The sequence below is a fragment of the Diadema antillarum genome, unplaced genomic scaffold (assembly GCF_040938485.1).
Source record: "Diadema antillarum isolate AM-2024a unplaced genomic scaffold, OU_Dant_1.0 scf00000045, whole genome shotgun sequence".
Lineage (NCBI taxonomy): Eukaryota > Metazoa > Echinodermata > Echinoidea > Diadematoida > Diadematidae > Diadema > Diadema antillarum.
Genome location: NW_027270934.1, coordinates 1,720,503 through 1,745,085, shown reverse-complemented (window position 1 = coordinate 1,745,085; position 24,583 = coordinate 1,720,503). Strand labels below are relative to the sequence as shown.

The window sequence follows — 24,583 nt, the reverse complement described above, 5'->3', positions numbered from 1 at the left end:
GTCAGACTATCATACCTTCTGAATGGCCGTTACAGGTGAGCGAATTTTTGCTTTATCCAGCTCCCGTCTCCGTGCAAATGAACACAATAGTAACTGTTCATCTATTCTGGGAACGTTCTTTTCTCTGTAAGCTTGCCTGTAAACTGTGTGAGCAGATCTATTTAGTATGTGCCCACAAGGAATGTAGCATTTCTACGCAGCACATGCAACAGTCGCAGAGACATGCAGGCCTAGCATTTTGTGGACTGAGGTGCTGAAGGACGCTGGCGCCCCTATGGTCTCCCGAAAGACCTCGGCGCGACTACACACCTTCTCGCGGACTGGCGTTTATACAGGATATCTTGTGCGCTCCCAACACCTGTGAGTGGTACAGTATTTCATAGACTAACAGGAAAGACTTCCATGTACCCCACTATCATTTATACACCTACATTGTACATTGTTGTATGAGCTTCCTCTGAAGTCCGCATTTCCCGGCAAGACTTCCATATGTACCCCCCGCTATGTGTCATGTAAATACATGTATAAGTAACATGAATAAGTTTAGGTGGCTTTGGGATTAGGATTAGAGTTTACTCAGTTTAGGACTAGGGTTAGGGTTAGGGTTAGAGTTAGGGTAACATTGATCTCGGTGTCCTAGGGAAATGGGAAAGACTTCCATATGTACCCCCACTATTATTGACTAACAGCCTACTCAGTTTTTAGACTGCGCGAAACTTATACACGATTTGGTGGACTTCGCAGGAAATGAATTGGTCTGTTTACATGCAGCAAATTCTTCAACTCCGACAGCAGGACGTGCAGTGATCAATGTTGCAACAACTTTGTGTGAATCATCGTATGATGCATGTGCGTGTCTCTTTTATGTGTGTAGTGTGTGGGTGTGTTTACACATCTTTTAGCATGTATTTTTTTCATTTGGCTGTTCCTTCTCTATTGGGAGGCTTGTGTTCAAACACTTTGCTTCCGATTATGGTAAGTTTTGGTGAGTGCATGGGTACGGCTACACACTGTTCCGTGATCCGTGTTTTGTTTTTGTTTGGTATTTAGCTGTATTTAATCGTACAAAATGTATTTAGACGTCACTTGCTAAAGTCTTACATTTGCAGATGGAACAAAAACCCAGCTTTAGTGCTTCAAAATAGTTCTAAAATGTGAGTTAGAGATAGAACAACCAATGTAAAATTTTGATTCAGTATAATTAATGGTAAGTACTGATAAATATGCAAAATGTGAATAGTATATTAGAATGTTTCTAGGCTAAATCGTCTACAGTTATGGTTTAGTGAGAAAATAGTGATATCTCCTCATATTTTAGGCCTTATTGCAAAATTTGTACATGGTAGGATGTCCTGTGATGCATCTGACCTATGCACATATAACATACACCCTAATATAATACATTTGCAATTTATATTGACATTTTTAAATCACCGCTCCCAATGGTAAACAGTACCTTTGAGACCTATATATTCGCGGTGAGGCAGCCTCAAACATCCCCAAGTGTGAGTGTGTAAATTGAAAGTTTTGCTTATACACCACTGTACTGGAAAGGGCAGACTATGTTAGGGAATGCACCATACTTGCCTTACTTGATGAAGTTGACAATTAAAAGAACGAAGGACAGCGAATAGGAGACTGCTTAAAGGGGAAGGCTAGTAACTGATCACTGGGAATCAGTGGAAATGCTAGGAGATGATTGTTCCAATCCTTATGGGATTCATTCAAGAGTACATTATATATCTACTGTTGTGTGAACATTATTTGCTTCAGAATAGTCTCATATTCAAGTAATGTGCAGTTTAATGTTTCCGGGTTAGCATGCCTGGTCAGTGACGGGGCATTAAGCTGCACATTACTTGAATATGAGACCGTTCTGAAGCAAATAATTTTCGCACAACAATAGATATACAATGTACTCTTAAATGAATCCCACAAGAATTGGAACAATCCCCCAGCATTCCCATTGATTCCCAGTGATCAGTTACCAGCCATCCCCTTTAAGATTCTTCTCTTGTCTCTTGTCTATTGTCCTATATAATAATCGTTTCCCTGATTAAAAAAGAAATGACAAACCAAACAAACTTTATCGTCTACGGCATCGTGCCTGCATGGTTTGTTTGTTTATTTGTTTTTTCGTAACAAAGTTGATTTTCTTGTCAAATAGGAGACAAACATAGAAACGTTTAGCTCTTGAAATAACAATGTCTCCACATTTATAGTGTCTCATGATATGTGAAACATTCAGTGCAGCCTTTTATAATGGTGGAAGGTTGTACTGCGAAAAGGCCCACACTGTAAAACCCCCGTATAAAAGTAAAAATGATTCTCTACGTGAAAATTTTTTGCGTGTATTCTGCGCTCATGTTTCCATGTGTGCAATGCTTATGCATTAAGCAGAAGCATACCATTAGTTACACGAATAAAGGAAGGGTGATTATTTTTCCATGGGGACAAGAATCTTCAAGGTTGAAGGAAGCAGACTACCGACAAGAAGAAGAGCGAATTGTGCTCAGTAACCTCACTGTTAAAGGGACTGTCTGCTTTGTTCTGTAAAAGCACACCTCTTTCCATTCTAGATTATGTAGTCAGTAGAGCGAATTGGTGCCATCAGGATTGCCGATTATGAAGATCGCTGATAGTTGGCCTGGCGTGACGTTTTATTGTCAGCAAATAATATTATCATTATATACAAAGAGACACAGGAAGAGAGACAAACAGAGGGTGTATTCTAATATCTGTTGTGTTCTGTTTACTTAGTACTTCACGCGGCAGCGGTGGTGGTGGTGTGAATTGCACTGTGCAGGGTGTATACCATATAACCTTGAGGTATGCTGAGGTTCAATGGTACAATCTAAGATATACCTACCGTGATAGGAGTCTGTTGCCAACTACTAACCCCAGTATGAGTGTCAATACAACTAGGCCAATATGTACAGTACACAAAGTGATTATATTACATGTACCTCTTCCTTGTTTCTGTCGACCGTCATATCAGTAAAGTTCCCATGCGATTTGAGACTTTGAGGAATATGCTGCAATAAAACGCCTTTAAGAGACCAATACATTACTGTACATTGGTGTCTGTGGCATGGGGTATTACCGCAATTAAGGTTTTGATCATGTCCATTATGATAGTGAGAATGTTGATAATGATGCTCGTAAAAATATTGGAACTGATGAGAATGTAGTTGATAACGGTTGTGACGATGACTTAACGATGATAAGATGATGATAACATTTATGATGGTAATAACATGGTCCGGCTGTCTTAGAGTAACGTCACCAGTATCGACACTCTTGTTTAATTCCTGGGGGAGTGCCATTTTCATTATACCCTAGCACTGTCGTTATAATACACCTGTTGTGTGTAATCATACCATCCCCTCTATCTAGCTCGGATAGGACATAAAATGGAAGTCTCGTATTTGAGAGAGTCACAATTCATACACGCAATGTTAAGATCCCGCTTCATTCATTTATCGCAAAGAGCAGGGTGTTTAACCTGGTGAAGTGGTCCCGCCTCACATCCAACTGGACCCCATGGAAGACCAGCTTAGCATTGCTGAATATGGGCTATCCAGCTATCTTCTCAGATGGAAAATGAACAAACAAACAAACAAATAAACATGTGAAACATTTTGGGTAAACTTAATCTTGTCTAGTCAGGCAACTCATAGATAGATAAATAAATATACATAAGCAACAGGATAGAAATGATAATGCTGATCAATACAATACCGTACTATCATTACCATTAACATGATTTTCAAACGGTAAGATATCACTTGAAATTAATGACTTGCAGTGAATTATTGATCTGGTTTGCACAGGCAACGCTAAACTTGAAATCGCGTCAGAAAACGAAAACTGGGGCAAACTCTTTTTGTCGGTTGGGGTTATGGGCTGGGTCGCCTTCTTTTCGAGTATTTGCCGAAGGACAGGAAAAGTAACACAATCAAACAAAGGAATACAATTGTTGAAAAGAAAATGCAATGAAGTAAAGGCAAATATTTCAGCATACACACAGTGCGTTACTCACCATTTGTCACCCTTTCCCCCGTGAACTTTTGCCTTGGTACAGTATAATATGTTTATCCCTTTGTGTGCGCTTCGTGCCGATTGGCACAGAAAACCTCAATAGTTCAAAGTCCCTGACACGAGGAGGGTTAAACTGCTTTGATTGTACATACTAGTATATGGAAAGCATGAACCACGGGAAAGTAAACCTTAACGAATCAGCTCTCATGCCAATAGACAATTGACTTTGTGCAGTCACCGAGAGAACACGGTTGATATCGGCTTTAATATCACCTGTATTCTTCGAGCTCCATTGTGTACACGGACCTAAAAAAACACTGATGATTTCTTGTTCCCATACAAAAGAAGTTTCTGCATTCCTCTTCTTTACAGGACGTCGTTCTGCCTGCCAAGTCGTGATGGAAATTGAGCACGAACTGCAAGAGCACGAACACCTGGATCACAAGCCTACCACCAGCCCAATTTAGTTCATCTCGTTTTCGCTGACATATTTTTGATCTCAAGCACACCATGGCGAAGAACAAACCATTCTCCAACCACCGAACGTCGCTCTCGCAAGTCGCTCTCCAGGACAACGACGAACTCGCCAGACAGTCGCGCAGCTCGATCGTGAACCCGGTCTTCGAGGACCACGAACCCGAAACCCCTACCGTGAGAACGCGCGATCGAGCAGTGGTTGGGGTCTCTGATGCCAGTGACGACGAGCTCGAGTGTGGGTGGTGCCATTGCCAACCTGGATGGCTTCAAAAACTGAACAAGGCACCTTGGCTCCTGGTATCACTGTGCTTTGCCACTCTGTTTCAGGTGAGGATGAAGTTCAGAGAATTTATGCTAAATTCCAGTAGAGTAGTAGTAGTAGTAGTAGTAACAGTATTAAGGTCTTGTTTATCCAGGGTAGCCTCTTCAATGTTGCCACTGCTCTACCAGAGGGCCCTGCCATTATTATTACCCTAGCGTTGCCAGGTACCCATTTATACGCCTGGGTCGAGAGGGACATTGTGGGTAAAATCATCTTGTCCAAGGACGTAAGCGCTGTGCAGGACTCGAACTCGGGTCCTCCGATCGGGAGTCAGGAGTTTTATCCACTATGCCACATTGCCCCCACAGTGGAGATCATTGAGCAAGCAATGAGCTATAGAGAAAGAAAAATCTTAGCAGTCTCCAAGACACTCCTCAAATTGTTATCTTTGTTGGAGCGCTCGAGAGAATCTACAACAGTTTGTGACGGACCCTAATAAGATAATAGAATTATCAAGAAATCGCCAATCTCTTACGCAAAGCACTGGCTCCCAGTGATCTTTTAACAACATTTCTTCATAACAATATCTGTATAATTATATACATATTTTTTCCCGACTGTCTATCAACGATCTTTCACTGATATTCAACCCCCCCCCCCAAGTTCGCGTTTGTTGCAGAGGGTTTTAATGGAAAAGTTGATGACTAGTTGGTATAAAAAGAATGCTCCTCGTCGAGACATCACTGAGCATTCACAGTGTTCACTGATACCTTGGTTCACTCATAAACCGCTGAGGAGGCCCCTTGAAACTAGTTATAGCATGATAGAGACTGTGCCAACCATAACGTGTACTCAAAGAGCATTGAGAAATCACGGCAGAGCTTGGAGATCATTGGATGCTCACTGAAAGACCGTTAAAAGATTTGTCAATTATTGCGCGCTCAATGGTCATTCAATGGTCACTGAAGGTCATTCAATGGTCTCACCTCTGTTTAAAGGAACTGTGCAATGCCTATGCATGTCAGATAGTTTTCATTCATGATACCCTCAACATAAAAAAAATGCATTTAGCATTTCTCGATGCATAAGATAATATAAGTATGGATGAATCGATGCAAAATTACATTAAAAGAAGAAGAAAAAATCAGCCAAATCAGTCCATGAAAGGACAAAAAGAAAGCAAGAAAAGAAACGAAGCATAGCCTCGTTTACCTTAGAATGAAATGAACCAGTCCAGCTTAATTGAGCTCGGATTTAATTGTCTCTTATAACAACAAAACAGAGTTTCCTTCATCCTGTTCATAATTTTCTCTTTCTTAACAATCCCATTTGTACGCTTTGAGTACTGGCTGGCACAGGAAAAAGTCAAAATTATTGCATGTATAACACCCCACCCAAAGTCCCCTAAACAGAAAGGATATATGGAGGTCCGGAATGATGTTATATATCTGTTTTTATCCAAAAACGAAATAACAAATGCACACTACTATGTACAGTGAAACTATCAAGGAGTAAACGCTTATAAATCAGAAAGACGTTTCCTCCAAACTCAATTAGTTATCATTCCCAAAAGGGACTCTGACTCCGTATATTGTATTTCTTATTCAAATGATAAGACCCAACCTCTTCTACAGCACCAATCGAAAAACACAATCTACATGTATCTGCGACGCGCTCTCCTTCATACATGACAAACAATAACAGATTACCCATAACGACCGCTGCAATAAGGGCGGTCTTCCAAACCATGCAATTTCATTAGAATGCAGTGATGCAATATTCCCCACCCAACATCCTTGGACATATACAAATGCGTATACATTCAGATGCTTGGACAATGACGATTGTGTAATATTTATTGTGTGTCCTCGTTGACAAAAGACTCGTGCCCCTCAGTTCGGTCTTATTTGGCCGAGGTGCCTTTTCCAGACTCAACTGCTTTTCAGTGAACACCAATGATGGGAAGCAGTGTACATCGAAACATGGCAATTATTCAATCAGTTAGCTCTCCGCAAACACAAAAGAAAGGGACAAATGTTAGAATAAACTACAGAAAGCTGAAACCAAACCGTTCAGCTCAAGTAGGCATACACGTCTTTAATTATCTAAAAGAATAATAGATTTACCCTTTTTTATAAAAAAATAACCATTTGTCCAATTTTATAATGATTTGTAAGTTATGCGCAATCTGGAGGAAGGTACATTCCAAATTCTATTGTTAATCATACTAGTATTTTAGCGATGAGTAATAGATGACGTCAATGGCATAATCTTGGTGTGGAATGATGGATTTGGATTTGTTTTAGGGATGAATGATTTTTTTCAAAACTTTCTGAAACGACGCTAGAGATAATCTTCCATCCTTATATCTGGTAATAAATATGTACTATAAATTTGGCATATAAAGATACGGAATTCAATGTGCAGAAATTAACAATTGGTATACCAAATATCAACTTTTTGTGTGTTAGAATAACCTCGTCCTTTAAACAAATCTCAAGAAAGGGTAGCGTCATACTGTCCCGATATTGACAGAAGGGAGATGGACATACCCTCGACATCACTCGAATATATGGCCAAAAGAATATCTAAATATATGCCATATATCTTTTTTTGATAATTTTCTTCTCTTTTTCGTCAGATTACTTGGATACGCAGGCCAAAAAAAGAAACCCTCCAAACCAAGATTCTGTCATTGACATCATGAGTTAATCATTGCTAAAATACTATTATGATTAAAAGGAATGTACCTTCCTCCAGACTGAGGATAACGTTCATGTTCCGACGTTAATAATATGATTAACAAAAGACATTGCAGGAAAATAGTGAAACAAACCGTGACGATGATAACGACGATATATGTCTCTTATTGTTAAGTTGTTGACTAATTTGTTGAAGAGGGCGACAGCGAAGAGGGAAGCTGAAAGACGTTAAGGGGAGGTATAGTGCGGGGAAACATGGGTGGCCCGACTGAAGCCAGTTCGTATGTTAGCTCATGTACAAATTGGTACAAATGACCTCTATTTTTTTTCTAAGTTCATGGTTAGGCACTTCACTCGTTTTCAAAGCGGCGTAATGCATAAGCGTGCTCGACGTAATGGAATTCGCGTTCAAACAAAGAATGAACTTGCGGTGAGACTAGGGTCCCATTTCATAAAAAGTTGATATGATAGCAACTCTTGCTAAAAAAGCAAATGTCATGGTAACGAAAAGAATCTAGCTTTCTGATGAGCTGTTGCTATGGAAAGTTGCCATTCCAGGAAGATTTGCTATCTTAATATCTTTTATGAAATTACAGTATCATGATTATAGCAGACCTCCATTTCATTGTTTTGTATGAATGCAATAACAACCCTTCTTCTTTTGATATTGCCAAAATACCAGGCTTGTTGTCGGGCGGATGTGCTGCAAGCGCCATCGTGACCATTTAGATAAGAATCACATGAATAATCATCACATAACAGATGTTTATCTCAGTGAATTAACAAAATGCCTGCTGGTACAAATGACGATTTTCTGCTCATGCGCAAAATGGAATTACGAACTGGTGTGTTGATCTTCATTTAGGCCCCATTCGAAAACCACGAATGGCGCCCGTGTCAGCGAATACAGTATTATGTGCATCAAAGTGTGCACTCATTGGAAAGGTGGGGTCACACTGTCCGGAAATCGACATAAGATGGCCATACGAATATAAAATTTTCAATTTCGCACGAAGTTGACCCCGAACTTTGTTAAAAGTCGCTTAACAACCAAAGCAAATACGATACCTACAGTAGGTCATACGATGACACCCGAACCAAACGAGAATAGTGGGAGGCTACACGAAGATGTGAACCTTTATCATAAGATGAACCAACGTAAGATCTTCAGGCTAATTTTGGCTTGCCAAAAATATTGCTGCTGCACAAAAAAAAAAAAAAAAAAAAATGTTGCTGCTGGATCATGTGAGGAACCCTATCGGCGGTCGTATGATGGTTTAAGATGTCCTCATAAATGGTCCGAAGTGTCAGAGCCGACTTTGAAAATTTCCTTTATCATGTGTCCATCTCAATTTTAGGACAGTGCGACGCCTACATCATGTACACGGAATTCTCGAATAAATCCGCGCCGGGGCGAGCATTCCCACTTCATTGTCGTGTCTCCATGCTACCCCGGGTCATTAAATGCTCTACGAAGGATTCGAGAAAAGGGATCAAAACAACTGAGAATCCTTACTATTACCCATGTTATGTAATATAATATTATATTGTCTTCCTCATAGGGTATGATCGTGAACGGATTTACGCCAGGGTCCGTCACCTCCATCGAGCGAAGGTTCCAGCTCTCCAGCCAGCAGACCGGCGTGCTCATCAGCATGTACGACGCCACCAACATCGTGTTCGTGCTCTTCGTCGTCTACGTGGGCGGGCCTGGTCATAAGATACGGTGGGTGTCCGTCGGATGTCTGCTGATCAGCCTGTCAGGGTTCATGTTCGCGCTTCCGCATTTCACGACCCCGCGCTATTCGTACGTCTCGAACAGGACAAACGCAGTTTGCGTACCTGGGGCGGGGGTAGAATGCCGCCAGGGTAGCGAGGCAGGGGACCCAGGATTGTCAAACTACATCTATTTATTCGGTGCCTCCCAGGTGGTAGCTGGACTGGGCTCGTTGCCCCTCTACACGTTGGGTCTCTCCGCGCTGGACGAGTCCGTCTCAAATCGAAATTATGGACCTTACTTTGGTGAGTTGGCACTGATGGACAATCTTCTTTATTCTTCCATCCATCCATCTCTCCCTCTCTCCTTCTTAGATTTTTATTTCTCTCCCGCTCTTTATTTCACTTTATTATCTGTTCCTTCTTCTCTCAAGCTTTCTTTTTTTCTCTCGTTCATACTGTCGTTCGTTCTTTCTATCTTACATAGATGTGAATATATATATATATATATATATATATATATACACCATACATGTGTGTGTGTGTGTGTGTGTGTGTGTGTACATAATTATGTAATCATGTACATACAATGTATTTATGTATATATCTGTCCATAGAAAGGCCAGTTGCCTCAGCTGGCTCTTTTATTTCTTTCTCGGAATTCCATCTTTTTTTTCTCTAGTACCTTATTTTCTTTTTGAGGGGGTACATTGTATGTTAGTATCAATATCATATGTGATGTCATGTTCACACCCTAGTTGTTCTTTGGCATTTTGATGAAAATTTGGAAACAATAATTGAAATGAAAATATATGTCAGAAGTCAACGGGAATGTATTAAAGTTGCATTATATCAAACACCCATCTTTTAGGGATTTTCTTCGCCGTTGGCGTGCTGGGACCTGGCCTAGGCTTCGTCCTTTCGGGTGTATTCCTCAATATCTTCACCGAGCTGTCAGCACCAGAAGGGTACGTGTCACAATGTATCAGTACACTTGAAGTAGAGTACAATTCACAAGCATTGTCAAGTGTAAGCCAACTCCTTTCGTCTCATGCAGTAAGATCATCCAAGAAGGTCGAGTCGCAGGCCGACAATTAATGAATGAATCTAAATTTGATTCTTTATTTCTATATACATATTTGTCTTACGATCACCGTTGTTACACTCTTTCAAACTGCAAATGCAAGAAAGCAAACTATTTTCATGACAACTTAAATATTGGCGTCAAGATTAATCCACTTACTAGTAGATTAGCCTAGATTAATGTCCCTTGCATATTTCGAGGAAATAAAATACCATTTCAGCTGATGACTGTATGACCCGGATGTTGAAGAAAAACAAATCCAAAGTATTTTTGTCCGCAAAAGAAAAATGGCGCGAACGTGACGGAGACAGCAATACAGATATACTTGTATAGCGCTGGTTGCATGATACTGATCTTTAATTTTCACTGTAGATGATAATCTGAGAAAGGGTTCGACACCCGAAAAAGTTTGCCATGAGAGGAACAAAATAGTGCCTTATCTAAACTTTGAACTTTGCATGAACTTTCAACGCAATAAACAATAAAACGTTCGTGACACTTTCTTGTAAGTGGTAATTGGACCAATCTGATACCACAATGTAAATCTTATCCTCACTTCCCTCCCTAATGTTACCACTGATAACCCCGTCATAAAAGACGACAATTCATTTGTTTGCGCAGACACAATATACACTTGATATATGCGTAATTAGTAAATCGTCATGGGTCCTCGTATCTTAGCTATAGGTGGGAGCATTTCAAATCACTTCAAAGCCTCACTCAAGCTCACATTTTTCACCATGCAGGCATTTAATTGCAAATTGTCTTTGAGGAGTCTGCGCCTTTGAATGTTTCTATAACATATATATGGCGCTATACAAATGCTGTGGATCATCATCATCATCATCATTTCTGATTTTGCAAACAATTTAAGTCAATGTAGACGATAAAGTCTGTAAGAAATACTAGCAACAAACATACAGGTTTTGACTTGCACACAATACGTAAGTGTGTGTTACACAGAGGAGTGATGGTAAACCATTAATTATATTTTGTACGATACACGGTTTGGAAACATGATGTAACTGTGTAATAGTACATTTTATCATGAGAGTCAGTCAGTGCCAGGCAGTGATTGGATACATGCGGTCACGTGATGGTGTTACTTTTTTTTACTACGTTCTTTAATGAGCAGAACATTATGTTTTCACATATAGGATAACATTAGCAAGTCTAATAGTACACGATAAAGCTATAATTTTTTTTAAATCACACTCAACGTGGTAGAACTTCGTAAGCTTAAAAAATGAGCATTAGAAATTCAGAGTTTGTCTTGGTATATATTTTGACAACAAATAAATCTAGCATTACACAAATTTTGCCTTTTTAGAGTTTAAAACAACCCTCTACGTCCTTGTTGGAGTTATATTCTCCTCACCAGATGACATGTTCTACAAGGGAGGACTGTCAAGTGTTATACAATACAAGGATAAGCACGATAGTATTCGTTGTTGTCTACACACGATGGCAAACATTTCATTCTTGCCCCGTCGGCAGCTGGTAAGATTCTGTAATTGAATTTATTTGCTCTGGTACGTCACCCCGATCTGAAATTTGAACAAGTTCTGATTGTTTGGGGCAGTATCCTCACATCGTAATCTCTTTATATTGTAACGTACTACTCACGAGTTTCCTTTTTTTTAATGGGTGGCGTCTTTACCTTGAAACACAGGGTAGAGTTATCGAGTGAAGACCCCGGCTGGGTCGGGGCCTGGTGGCTTGGCTTCATCATGTCCGGATTCGTCATACTCCTTGTCGCTATTCCACTCAGCCTCTTCCCCACAGAGCTTCCAAGTAAGCAAGTTGAATATGAATGAATGAACGTATGAATTGAAACTCTGAAACTGAAAAAAAAGAATAGATGAATAATTGAATGAATAAAGATCATGATACTGAATCAATAAGTATATGCAATGAATACTAAATAAAAGAATATAAATAAATATTCAATTAATGAATAAAATCATAAGATATCTGAATTAATAAATGCACAATTTGATAAACAGATGAATAGATATATGAACAAATTGATTCTTGCTTTAAACCTTTCCTTAAATTCTCGTAACCCGCTGTAAAAATGAGTGAAGGTGCCACGAATGTCGAAGAACAATTTCGTCAGCTCTGTTCTATTTGTAAAGTTGTCGGTGATAGGGTCGCGGAGCATGAGATAGCTGCAACAACGACAAAATGCGAAACTTGAGGAAGTTTCTGTTAGGTTCTAATGGTGTTAAGAGTGGCAGTGGGGTTGGGACCCAAAGATTTATTGGTAAGTTAACAGTGTCCTTCGCAATTTTGCTAGTTATTCGGTATGGGAAACTTTTGATTTTTGATTTTAAAAAAATGAGGGTGCATGTGGAAGAGAGGTTGATAGGCTAGATAAAGATAGATAGATATCTATACCATAATGTAGTCATAGGAGTGTGGATAAACGCTTGTTAACAGTTCGACGTATAAATAGATCTCTGCCATTTTCTAAACTTTCAGCTACGGCTAAAATCCGATCCGAGAAGGACACCCAGGCACATGTGAACGCCGGCTTGGAGGAGACTACTCGCCCGGGCTTCGGCAAGGGTCCAGCTGACCTGTTGAGGGCGCTAAAATACCTAATCGTCAATCCGACTTTCATGCTAACGTGTCTGGGCGGTACGGCCGATGCGCTGCTCCTAAATGCTTACAACGCTTACCTCCCAAAATTCTTCGAGAATCAGTTCGCTGCCACTTCCGGTCAAGCACACTAATAACAGGTAAGGTCTGAAAGACTGTGGGCCGACTGGAGTCAGATACATGTGTCTCTTCTTTTCTTCAGGTAATATATTTTCTTTTTTTAGATGAAAAAAAAAATGTCTTAGACCCTATTATTCAGAGATGATTCAAGGAGCATTAGTTATTTGATTACTTCATGATGAATGCATGAGTTACTGGTATACCCAGTTCTACTCAAGATGATTTAATTAAAATGATAGATTGTCATCAAGTGACCAAGTCAAAGACGTCAAATTCCATTGGGGTCATCATAGAGTATGACTTTAATGCATGTGCTATGATTCAAATGTCGTTGCTTGTTTGATTTGAACTGAGCCCTTGACTGCCATTGCTGCTATACAGTGTACTCCCGTTAAAAAAAGAAACAAAACAAAACAAAAGAAAACAAAACGAAAAACCATTGAAAAAAAGAAAACCTTGGCACCGGCATTTTTTTATCGTTATGACGAAATTTCAATGTAACTGAACAGTATAATGTATAAAGATAATCATATACACGATAATTTTGGGACCTGATTTTTTTATTTCGTTGTAACTAGAATTCCCTTATAAACGTGTTCGTCGTTACGGGAATGCACTGTATCGCCAGTTTCATGCAAAAACAAGTCATTAGTCCGCTTTATGAATCAGACATTAATCCCTTTATAATCCGGTTTTGTTTTTGTTTTTGTTTTTGTTTTGTTTTTTTCTGAACGAAGGTGGGGCGACCATCGTTGGGGGCGTGGTGGGCACCCTGAGCGGTGGATTCATCGTGCGGCGCCTCGAGCTGAAAGTGGCTGGATTGCTACGGATGGTGGCGCTGTGTACGGCCGTGTCTGGCGGGCTGTTTCTCATCATGCTCTGGCATTGTCCCCAGCAGGATCTGGCAGGAGTTAGCGTAAATTACAATGGAGAAAGGTAAATGCCTTAAACGAATTTATTTTGCCATAACACACATTTCTCATAGACACCTGCCAAAGTATAGCAGGGCTAGGTATCATCGAGTTAAAGGCACAAACATAAATACACACATGCACACACAGGCACATACATTATATTCCAGTATACAATACTAATATCTGTGTTGGGGGTCATGAACATGTAGGCCTACGTCTCGAACACTACAAATTTGTATATTCATTTCGAAAAAGGAAATATACTGAATAGTTGAGTGTTAGTCGAGAGATGAGTTGTGAACCAGGCAGGCATCTTCACATTTGACGCATGAATGTTCTTTGGTGGTTGCGTTACTGTTGAAAACGTGTGGCACTTTAAATTGCCTCACTTGAAACTCAAGTCCGTTTTTTTGCTACCTCGGATCTACAACTTTGTTTGTGCGATTCCGGTCATTTTTTTTTTCAAATAACTTAATTACGCATTTACATTGTACATGAAATACCCAATTATTTCGAGTAAAATGCAAACCTTCAGAACGATTCCATTTACAATGGCAGAAAATGTGTGTTTTGCAGTGACGCATTTTCAATGTAAAATCGATAGTTGCAAGACCTTCCGATGTGGTTTTTGATTGGAGTGTGGGCCTACATGGGTAGTTCGTTGTTAACAATCCTGTTGTAAGTGCTAGAGAATCACGTGTCTCACATTTTCCTTCTCACAAATTCAGCAACATGGCACTAACTGAGCTCAAAGCATCGTGCAATACCAACTGCTCATGCGCAGACGACCAGTTCAGCCCTGTGTGTGCGCAGGAAGCCGGACTGGAGTTTTTCACATCTTGCCACGCCGGCTGCAACGTAGACTACGGCAATGGGGTGAGGAACACTGAAGTGAACTTAATGAAGTAGGATTAGGCCTACATTGCTACATTTCTGAAATACGTAAACCTCGTGTGACGTCATTCTTATTCAGCGTAATTTGTTTTGGGATTTTCAGAGTATTGGCTTTCCTTCTCAAGGACCGCGATAAATTCCACAATCTATACATGGAGCTGTCGATTTATGTACTACGTAATGTGAAATTTTGAAAATCGTCTGGACTCCCCCTTTAGGCCGTCCGAATCGTTATACATTGTATCTGGTAAGCACCGGCTTATATCACCAGAAGAGTTGTTGCTGCTTCTTTCCTTTTGGTTTTGCTTTGCTTCAACGCCGTCAAAACCCAGACACTAAATTTACATGGAATCGTTCGGTATCGAATTACGTATTACATATTTTTAGTAGTTCAAGCAAATGTTTCGTAAGGTAGCATAAAACTTCTTCGTAAGGTTGTGCAAAACGTACTGAATTACGTATTACATATTATTAGAAGTTCGTGCTAATGTTTCGTAAGGTAGTATAAAACTTCTCTGTCTTCACCTCCATAACTCTTTTGTGGGCGACTTTTATATACCAAGAATGTAGAATGTAAAGATCATGTTTTCGTTGCAAATTTTGTAACTGCAATCCCATCCCACTTAATAGTTACCATTGCGGTTTATGGCAACAAAACGAGAGTTTTCATATTGATTGCGTGTAACAAAGAAAACCTCGTGAAGTTTTGTGTGCAGTTTTAATGAGAAACCATTTATTTGATGACATAATCACCGAATATAATGTGCTTCGTTTCGCTTTGTTTCGTTTATTTTATTTTCAACAAAGAGTGACAATGTACAGAGATAATATCTCATGAGAAAAGAATGAATCATATGACAATGAAGAAATACATATTCTCAATGCGTCGAAGTATCATTTAAACACCATGAATTAAGGAAGAAATAAATAAACGTATACATGTTATTTACTGCGTCATGTTCTGTATGGTTGTCACTAATATCGCTGTTTTTTAAACACATGAGAGAAATTTGAGAACATGAGAACAAAATTCAAAAATTTTGTTTAATTTCAAGGAGACTTCCAAGAAATTCTGCTCGCTTGATTTTACTCTGTTGATGGAAGAAAACTTAAACTGCATTAAATTTCTTTCATTCAGTGTCATGTATTTTTTGTGAGATCTGGTTTCACAAAGTTCTCTGCTGAAAATCATTTGATAATGTGAGACCTGTGCATTTGAAACGCTTAATTACACAGACATACTCGGACTGTAGCTGTCTATCAAACGTGGCTAACGCCAACCCCAGCATGAGGTTGGTCGCGGGAAAGTGCCGGACAGACTGCACCTACCAGCCTCTCGTCTTTGCAGTCGTAGTCGCGATCATCATCATGATCGTCTTTACGTCACAGATTGCCGAGATCAACGTCATTTTAAGGTACGGACTCAACATGTGCATGTCACGTCATGCAGAGCCATGGATATGATGCTATTATTGAGCGACGAAGAAAATCATTGGAAATACTGATGAGGACATGTCAATGAAATACTTGATTCAATATTCATGACACCTCTAAATTTCTATAATGTTTGACTTCACTTCATTCATTATGGAACGCTAAATTTGACATAGAGTGGACTTGTTCTTATAAAAGCTAGCCTGAACTGCACCTTTCTACTGTAATGATCATATGAAAGAGGCCACTAGAGAAAATAATTTGTTTTAATTTTACAGCCACCATAGAGGAGGTGAGAGCTATTAGAATCCTTGTGAATTCTTTCACTTCACGGCTTGATATGTCATTACTTTTCCTCTGTATACTTGTGTTGTTCGTTCAGATCTGTACCCTCAAAGGGGAATGCCTTATCTATCCTTTAATTGGTTCATAAGACATCATAACAAACACGATAATACTTGAACAAAATCTGCATGATATCCATTCTTTTCTGTTGAAATAAATTTTACCTCGGGAAAAATACATAGGCCTGAAGATAGTCTTCATGATACCGCGCCTTTGTCTTGCCTCTATCTATCCGGCTATCTATCTGGCTAGCTATCTGGCTATCTGTCTATTCATCTATCTATCTATCTATCTATCTATCTATCTATCTATCTATCTATCTATTCATTTACCTATCTATCTATCTATCTACCTATCTATCTACCTGCCTATCTATCTACCTACCTACCTATCTATCTACCGATTATCTATCTACCTACCTATCTATCTACCGATTATCTTTCTATCTATCTATCTATCTATCTATCTATCTATCTATCTACCTACCTACCTATCTATCTACCGATTATCTATCTATCTATCTATCTATCTATCACTCTTTATTTGACCATTTCTCTCCGCGACTCTCTTTGTTTCTCTTCTTCAGGTATCGAAATTATTCTTATTTCCATACAAAATCAAAATTATACTGACTTTTCTCCTCGTGCATGTCAGGTGTGTCCCGGAGACTCAACGGTCTATGTCACTCGGGGTCAACTCTCTTCTGAAGAGGGCTTTGGGTAAGTATTCCGTCGATCCATGCGTTATCCCTGTCACCACCGATAAAGAAGAATTAATTTTTGTGTTTGCATTACTTTTACTTGGCTACTAAGGAGGCATTGAGATATTTATGAGCAAGCTACCACAGGTCCACTAGATAGGTCGTTATAATCAAGAACCTTTGCCCAGAGGCACAACCGATGTTGCCAGTGACTCGAAGCAGGAACCTCGCGATGGAGAGTCCTTCGTCGTTAGTCAGGGTGGGGGGGGGGGGGGGAAGGAAGTTTAAGGAATACCCCCCCCCCCCCTTTGGGCTGCCAAGTGAAAATGTGATGTGCATAGAAAAATGGCCTTACGTGTGCGGACCCTCACGGTATATTCCTATAGCACTCTGTCTCAGACGAATCCATTATGTAAAGGAGACTTTTTGCCTAGCTTGAATCAATTCCCTCCCCCATGCAGTATCCCAGTTACTGAGTGCACAGGCCTTTTAAAGATGTAACCAATGGGAATGAATGCAATTATCATCATCCTCATCGTTGCTTTTATTTGCTTTTATCTTGGGCTATATCATTTTGCCTGTTGCATTTTGGCAGGTTCCGTGCCAGGCCCGATACTCTTCGGGGTCGTCATAGACGGGGCCTGTCTACTCTGGCAGGACAACTGCGGGAATCAGGGTTCGTGTTGGGTGTACAACAACGACAGCCTCTCCCTTCGCATCAGTATCATCGCCGCGGCCTTTAAGGCTCTGGGTCTATGCCTCTACCTCCTCGCTCTCTGCTGCTACCGTCCCGTGGAGGAAGGTAGTGACGTGAGCACGAAGACGGCGGACACGGCAGGCGGGAACGCTGACGTGAATACGAACGGTGATGCCAGTCCTCAAGGGCAGGGAATGTGGTTCTAGCGATGTGGCTCTAGGAACTTCACAAGTAATTCTCGACGCATCTTTGCAAGATTTATCAAGTTCCTTCTTATTCGAAAATATCGGCAAAAGTGTGCATAAAAGCCACTGAACATTGATTTTGTGGCCATTTTCTTCTATAACATGTTCACTGGTAATCTCTAGCGTGATGATGTTTTGCAACTTCTTCACTGACCTCATTCAGTTCTCCTGGGCCCAGTGGGCGTCTTCCACACATGGCTTCCACATTGCGCCGTCGTAGTGCTTGCTGTGAGAATACTTGGTCGGTTATGTAGGCCTACTGTGTCATTCCAATTTTCTACTTGGCTTCTAGAATGATATCAAACAAACAGGATGCTTCATTAAAAGTTAATCTTGACATGAATAAAACAAGAATATATGTTCTTAAAGTAAAAGTTTCACGTCTTTAGAGATGTATATATGCAGATCAGATAATCAGACGACAGTTCGTTGTTGACCATTCTCATCTCTCGTGTTTCAAAGTAGCTTTGAAATAGATTTCGCGAAGACGCAGCTTATACAAGGTAAAATAGCGCCCCCATATGTCGTGCGTCATACTGGAATCAAGTACAAGTGTAGCGTTCTGTCGTGAATTCCATGGAGCGGACAACAGAACTTTTCTGTGGAGCGGACACTATAAATGGCCCAGAACCGGCGTTGTGAAAGTCAGACGACGCGAGTTCAATTTTGATAAGCGGTCTTGCGCTGCGCAGAACTTTTTTTTTCCTTTTTAAGGAAGCAGATCTCAAGCTCTCCAATAGCATATGTATAACTCCTCCCATGTACAATAGCAATGGGACTTTGAGTCAGTGGCACTGGAAGAGTTAAGATGATAATTGCTGCGGCGTTCCAATTTCATGGCATTTTTTACGTGGATTTCATGAAGACAAAGAAAAGGAAAGTTGATAAACAAGGCAAGTGCCATAATGTGTCTCGCCCATTCGCGTACAAGAAATTGTACGCGAATGGGACATAACAGATAAAAAAAGAGAGATATAACAGATAAAAAGAGATATAAAAGGGTAAAAATCTATGGCAAAAGAGAAACGTGCCATAAAAACTTAACTTGGGCCCTTAAAGTTCGTTGACCCCTGCCTGTGACCTTTGACCTTGTGGTGACCATCCACTCCCCAAGGGACATCTACCATCCAAGTTTGGTCACAAATGGACCTATATGGATCAAAAGTTATGACCCATAATAGAAACGCGCCATAAAAACTTAACATTGGGCTCTAAAAGTTCGTTGACCCATACCTGTGACCTTTGACCTTGTGGAGATCACCCACTCCCCAAGGGACATCTACCATCCAAGTTTAGTCACAAACGGACCTATGGATCAAAAGTTATGACCCATAATAGAAACGCGCCATAAAAACTTGACATTGGAATCTAAAAGTTTGTTAACCCATGCTTGTGACCATTGACCTTGTGGTGACCATCCACTCCCCAAGGGACATCTACCATCCAAGTTTGGTCTCAAATAGAGTTATAGATCAAAAGTTATGACCCATAATAGAAACGCGCCATAAAAACTTAACATTGGGCCTTAAAGTTCATTGACCCTTGCCTGTGACCTTTGACCTTGAGGTAACCTTCATATATGGTAAAATGTGAAACTTCGTATGACCCCTCTCCCTTCGAAGTTTGATTGCAATTGAAGCCCAGAGTAAAGAGTTATTCAAGTTTTTGTAGCGTTACAGACAGACGACGGACGGACGGACGGACGACGGACGGACAGACGCCGCAGGCGATCCCTTAGTCTCCCCTCAGCTCCGGTGGGCTCGACAATAAAATGACAGTCTTGGTCAGATATATGATTATTAAGTCGGTATAAAATTTTGTGATTGTGAACAATAATCATGACTGTTTCTGGAAAACTGACAAACTCATAATATTTAGTATTTCATGCCCGATTTTCTGATTAATGTATTACGGTTCCATTAGCTTGAATTTCTGGCATTTATTACCGTCTTCTTGAAGATAGGGTGGCGTTTCATTCGACCTAGAGGTACGTGCTTCAGACAAAATGAGTATTGTCTGTACTGAACCCATGGTTTAGAGCCTAGAGCCTACGTCAAAAACAGCTCTACAAAACAGGAACTATACCAGTGTCTAAATGTACGACCATGGGCAATGAACCAAGAATGTTGACACGGAGTTGATATCTCATACCTCAAGAGAATGTCATTGCCTCCGTGTTTACAACGTTCGACTTGAGCGATGAGGCAGAACTCATCGTGGGCTGTGAGGGCGTCTCGAATTTAATCAGTGTAAGAAGCGTTCGCTGCGTCAGGGGTTTATCAAATACGCTTTGTTTTGGAAACGCGACTGAAATTCTTGCAAGTCACTCAGCCGTGTTGCCATTTTTCGACAAAATAAAGAACTGCTTGATTACATAAACAGTACAATGTTATTGTTCCCCTATACTGATAGTTTTTTTGTTTGTATTTTTGTGATACATATACTGGCAATCCCACATCAGTGTGCCTTTAACATTTCACTCTCTATTAAAATGAAAATGTAGGTGTGTAAGTACATGAAGTATGAGAGTGTGTGTAATTGATTTCCATGTGTGCTTCTCTACCTATATGTTATGTTCTTTGTCTTTTTGTGACCTCACAGGCTTCGGCAAATTGTTGCAATTTTATCTTGATTTCATGTAAATGGTACATCGGTGCTAGAAAGGATATAACAACATCAATTCAAGAATTTGTGATCTATTAGATTAAAACTTTTCTAATGTCTTTCTTCTACTTCAATTGCCAATTTCAGTACTTTTTCAACTTTTCAACTATTGTCTTTCAACACAATTGAACGTAGATGTGTATATATGCAATTCGGTACCGTATTCTCACGTCATGTCATAAATTCTACTTGCTATACTTGTTGAACATTTAAGATTATATATATCGTGCAGTATCCTAGCTTTAAGCAAATGCCATGAATTCGACTTTCTTCCTATAAAATTAGAACAAAAGTGATTTGCCTGTGAATGTGTAGAGTTCCTCTCATGATATTTGTTATGTATTCTGTACGAAAAAAAAGGGAGAATCTCCTTTCCTGTAGGTCTATATTATGTCAGGGTGTCAATGTGGGACAATATTTGCACTTTCTGCGTATGATGTGATGCTATGCATGACTGTCAGTAGGAATTTCTTTATCATACTGTACAAGAAGATTCATGAGTAATAAATCACTGTTATTACATTGGAAAAGGTGTAACTGGTGTGTGGCAACTTACTGTAATCTTAATCCGTAGCAAAAACACTGACTAAAACCAGGAACAAATAACATGAGGATGATAATATTTGAACTTAATATTTCGAAAAAGGATCGCTTTTCTGAAAGAGTTAGTGGTTTGAGAAAAAAGAGCTCTGTAGGAATTGAATGCAAAAAATGACCGAAAGGACTTGTACGAAGAATTCCTGAATCATGCCATACAGTAAACTTTGGTAAATAGGACCTATTTACAATACGACTCTGCATCCGTGAATATAATTATGGATCATTTCAAAACAATAAATCAATCTGTCAGAATGGTCAAGTAATCAAGTACGACATTTCATTCCCCTTTCACATCCACTGGACACACACACACACACACACACACACACGCACACACACACACACACACACACATATATATATATATATATATATATATATATATATATATATATATATATAAAGAAATATTAGGTCCCTGTCTTGAATAAGATAATGATACATGGCTGGCCTGAGAACCTTAATAACCGGGGGGCCAAAAGCTAAAAACAGAGGTCGAGTTGCACTCTCTCTACAAACTAAGTAGACCATGCTTATTTTCAAGTTTTTATTGTAACAAACAACATTCCACTGGTCTACCTCAAAAAATTTGTTGCGAAAGCCTCCAAATCCAAGATGGCGTCCAAGATGGCCGCCATATTTACTGAATTTGTTATTTAAATGATAGAATTCGATAGAAACATCAGATTTCAACAAATGTGATGTCATATGAAAGAGAATAAAAATTTCTACAAGTTGATACCATTTTCGTGGGTTATTGTGATAATTGGATTGAGATTTTAAGGAAAAAACACTCATTTTTTGATATTTTTTTGAAAAAAGGAAAATCATGAAAATGCTTGATTCAGTATAAATCAGAGAAAAACTGAAGAATTATCTTGAAACGTTTCAAGAATTTTGTTTGACATATAATTCATATTTGGAGAAAATTAGGGGTCAGTACCGTTTTCGGTTCAGGAGTTATAATGTCTCAAACTTGAAAACTCACTACGTAAAAATGGCCACTTTAATTGTGACCAAGACCTTGTTGGTCGTAAAAAAGTCTGCGCGCGCCAAGACTACTACACGCACCACTGGCACTGGCGCTTGTAGCAGCGCCAGTGGTGCGTGTAGTAGTCTTGACAAATGCAGACTTTTTCTTTGACAAAGAAGGGTTTGTGCCTGCAAACTAACTTTTCATACCAAGTGGTAGCTCAGGTGATACTGATCGCTATTATTTCAAAGTAGATTGTTCTGAAGCAGATGAGATGAAGAAAAAAAAAATCAAATAGAGGTAGTAGCTTGAAACTTGGCACCAATCTTGTTATAGATAGTTTAAGACAAAATTTAGATCAACCGCTCAAAAAAAAAAAATCAAGATGACAGCCATCAAAGTTGACATAGTGTATTGCGCCAAATTAAATGTATTATTTCGTTTTTGATACAAATTTGTCTGTTGTGCTATCTTAAACCGTCTTAAGTTTTTATGGACACATTTTTAAACCAGTGATATTCTACTCTCCGAAGAAGAAAAAACAAATCGAGTGGAAGTTTTTACTTTTGATGTGAGGAGTGAATAACAGAAAACGGTGAATTTAGAGTGAAATTGGAGTGACTTTTGAGTGAAAATGTTCATTTTCACTCATTTTAGAGTGACCTTGGCCAGAGCTCCACACTAACTTTTATTTTTGGTGGCCCGATCAGGCCACCAAATTCTTCAATTTCTGACATTTTGGTGGCCCGACGTGCGTTTTTTTTTTGTGGCACCGGGCCACCGGACCACCGTCAGTGTCGAGCCCTGCCTTATAGATCACTCGTCACTCTTCGAGTGATCGAGTGATCCCGAGGTCACTCTAAAATGAATAAAAATGAACATTTTCACTCTCGAGTGATCCTGATATCTAATATAGGAGAGCATCTACCAATGGCATAAGTTCAGATCAATTGTGACACTATAACCCACATGAAATCAGCCTAAAAACAATGTAAGAAAAATCTGATAACGGAAAATACAGTTTCAGCATGATTATTTGTAAATGTGAATATACAGCACGAATAATCAATTTGGACAATTTTATTCGAACAATATACTGAAAAGTAATTTCGCACAACACATTTAAGAGCAAAGTTGAGAAATTCCCGCCATGTTGGATTTTTTTTTTTTTTTTTTTTTTTTGGGGGGGGGGGGGTTCGGATCAGAAGGGCTTTCAAGGACATCTACGGATCAGACATTATTACACATATACCATCATCATTCACGTTTCTACAACAGCAGAGTAACATACAAGTAAAAAAGCATAGCTTTGATACAGAAGCATTTCTTTTTTATCAAAGATTGGGCCTTACCCAAACACTGGAATGAGCTCCACCCCCCCCCCCCCCAAAAAAAAAAATCAATATGGTTTACACTAGTACAATATCGTTCGGATGTATAGAAAAATGTAATAGACAGCAATATAAGAAGATTAAAAAAACATATCAAATTATAAGTTATAATTTGAGATAACTTTGACGCAACACACTAAAGGTATTGTTTACAATTGGGAGAGATATCAAATTCGATTTATAACATGTGCAGGTTAGTAGTATTACAAAACATTCTACCATGTAGAAAAAATTATAATAAAGCCTAAAAATATACGGAGATATCACCATTTCTTTTCAAGAAACCATAACCATGATAACTGCTGACATAAAAAAACATTCTTATCAGATCTATTTAGTATATCTAACAATATTAAGCATTAATGATACTGATTTAAGTTTGTACATTAATCCCTAACTCACAGTTTAGAACTAGTTTGAGGAATTAAGTAAAGCTGGGTTTTTGTTTTACGTGCACTAATGGTAAATAATGCCTTGAACGACAATCTCGATTAATTACCGCCATCTTGAATTTTGTGTGGATACTATTTTTATCGCTAAACATTACACATTGGCAAAATTTGTGCCAAATTTTAAGCTCCTATCTCTTTTTGGAAAATACTTTCTGTTCAATCTTATCTGCCTCAGAACAATCTACTATGATGAAATGCTACAGTAATAGTGACCAGCGTCACCTACCACTTGGCATAAAAAGTTAGTTTGCAGGTACTTGCAAGTCAC

The 24,583-nt window shown here is 39.3% G+C and overlaps 1 pseudogene; it reads left to right on the top strand.

Annotated features, from left to right (window-relative positions):
- Nucleotides 1–4,713: 4,713 nt before the first annotated feature.
- On the top strand, nucleotides 4,714–18,196 carry LOC139714147 (solute carrier organic anion transporter family member 4A1-like; annotated as a pseudogene).
- The last annotated feature ends 6,387 nt before the right edge of the window (nucleotides 18,197–24,583 follow it).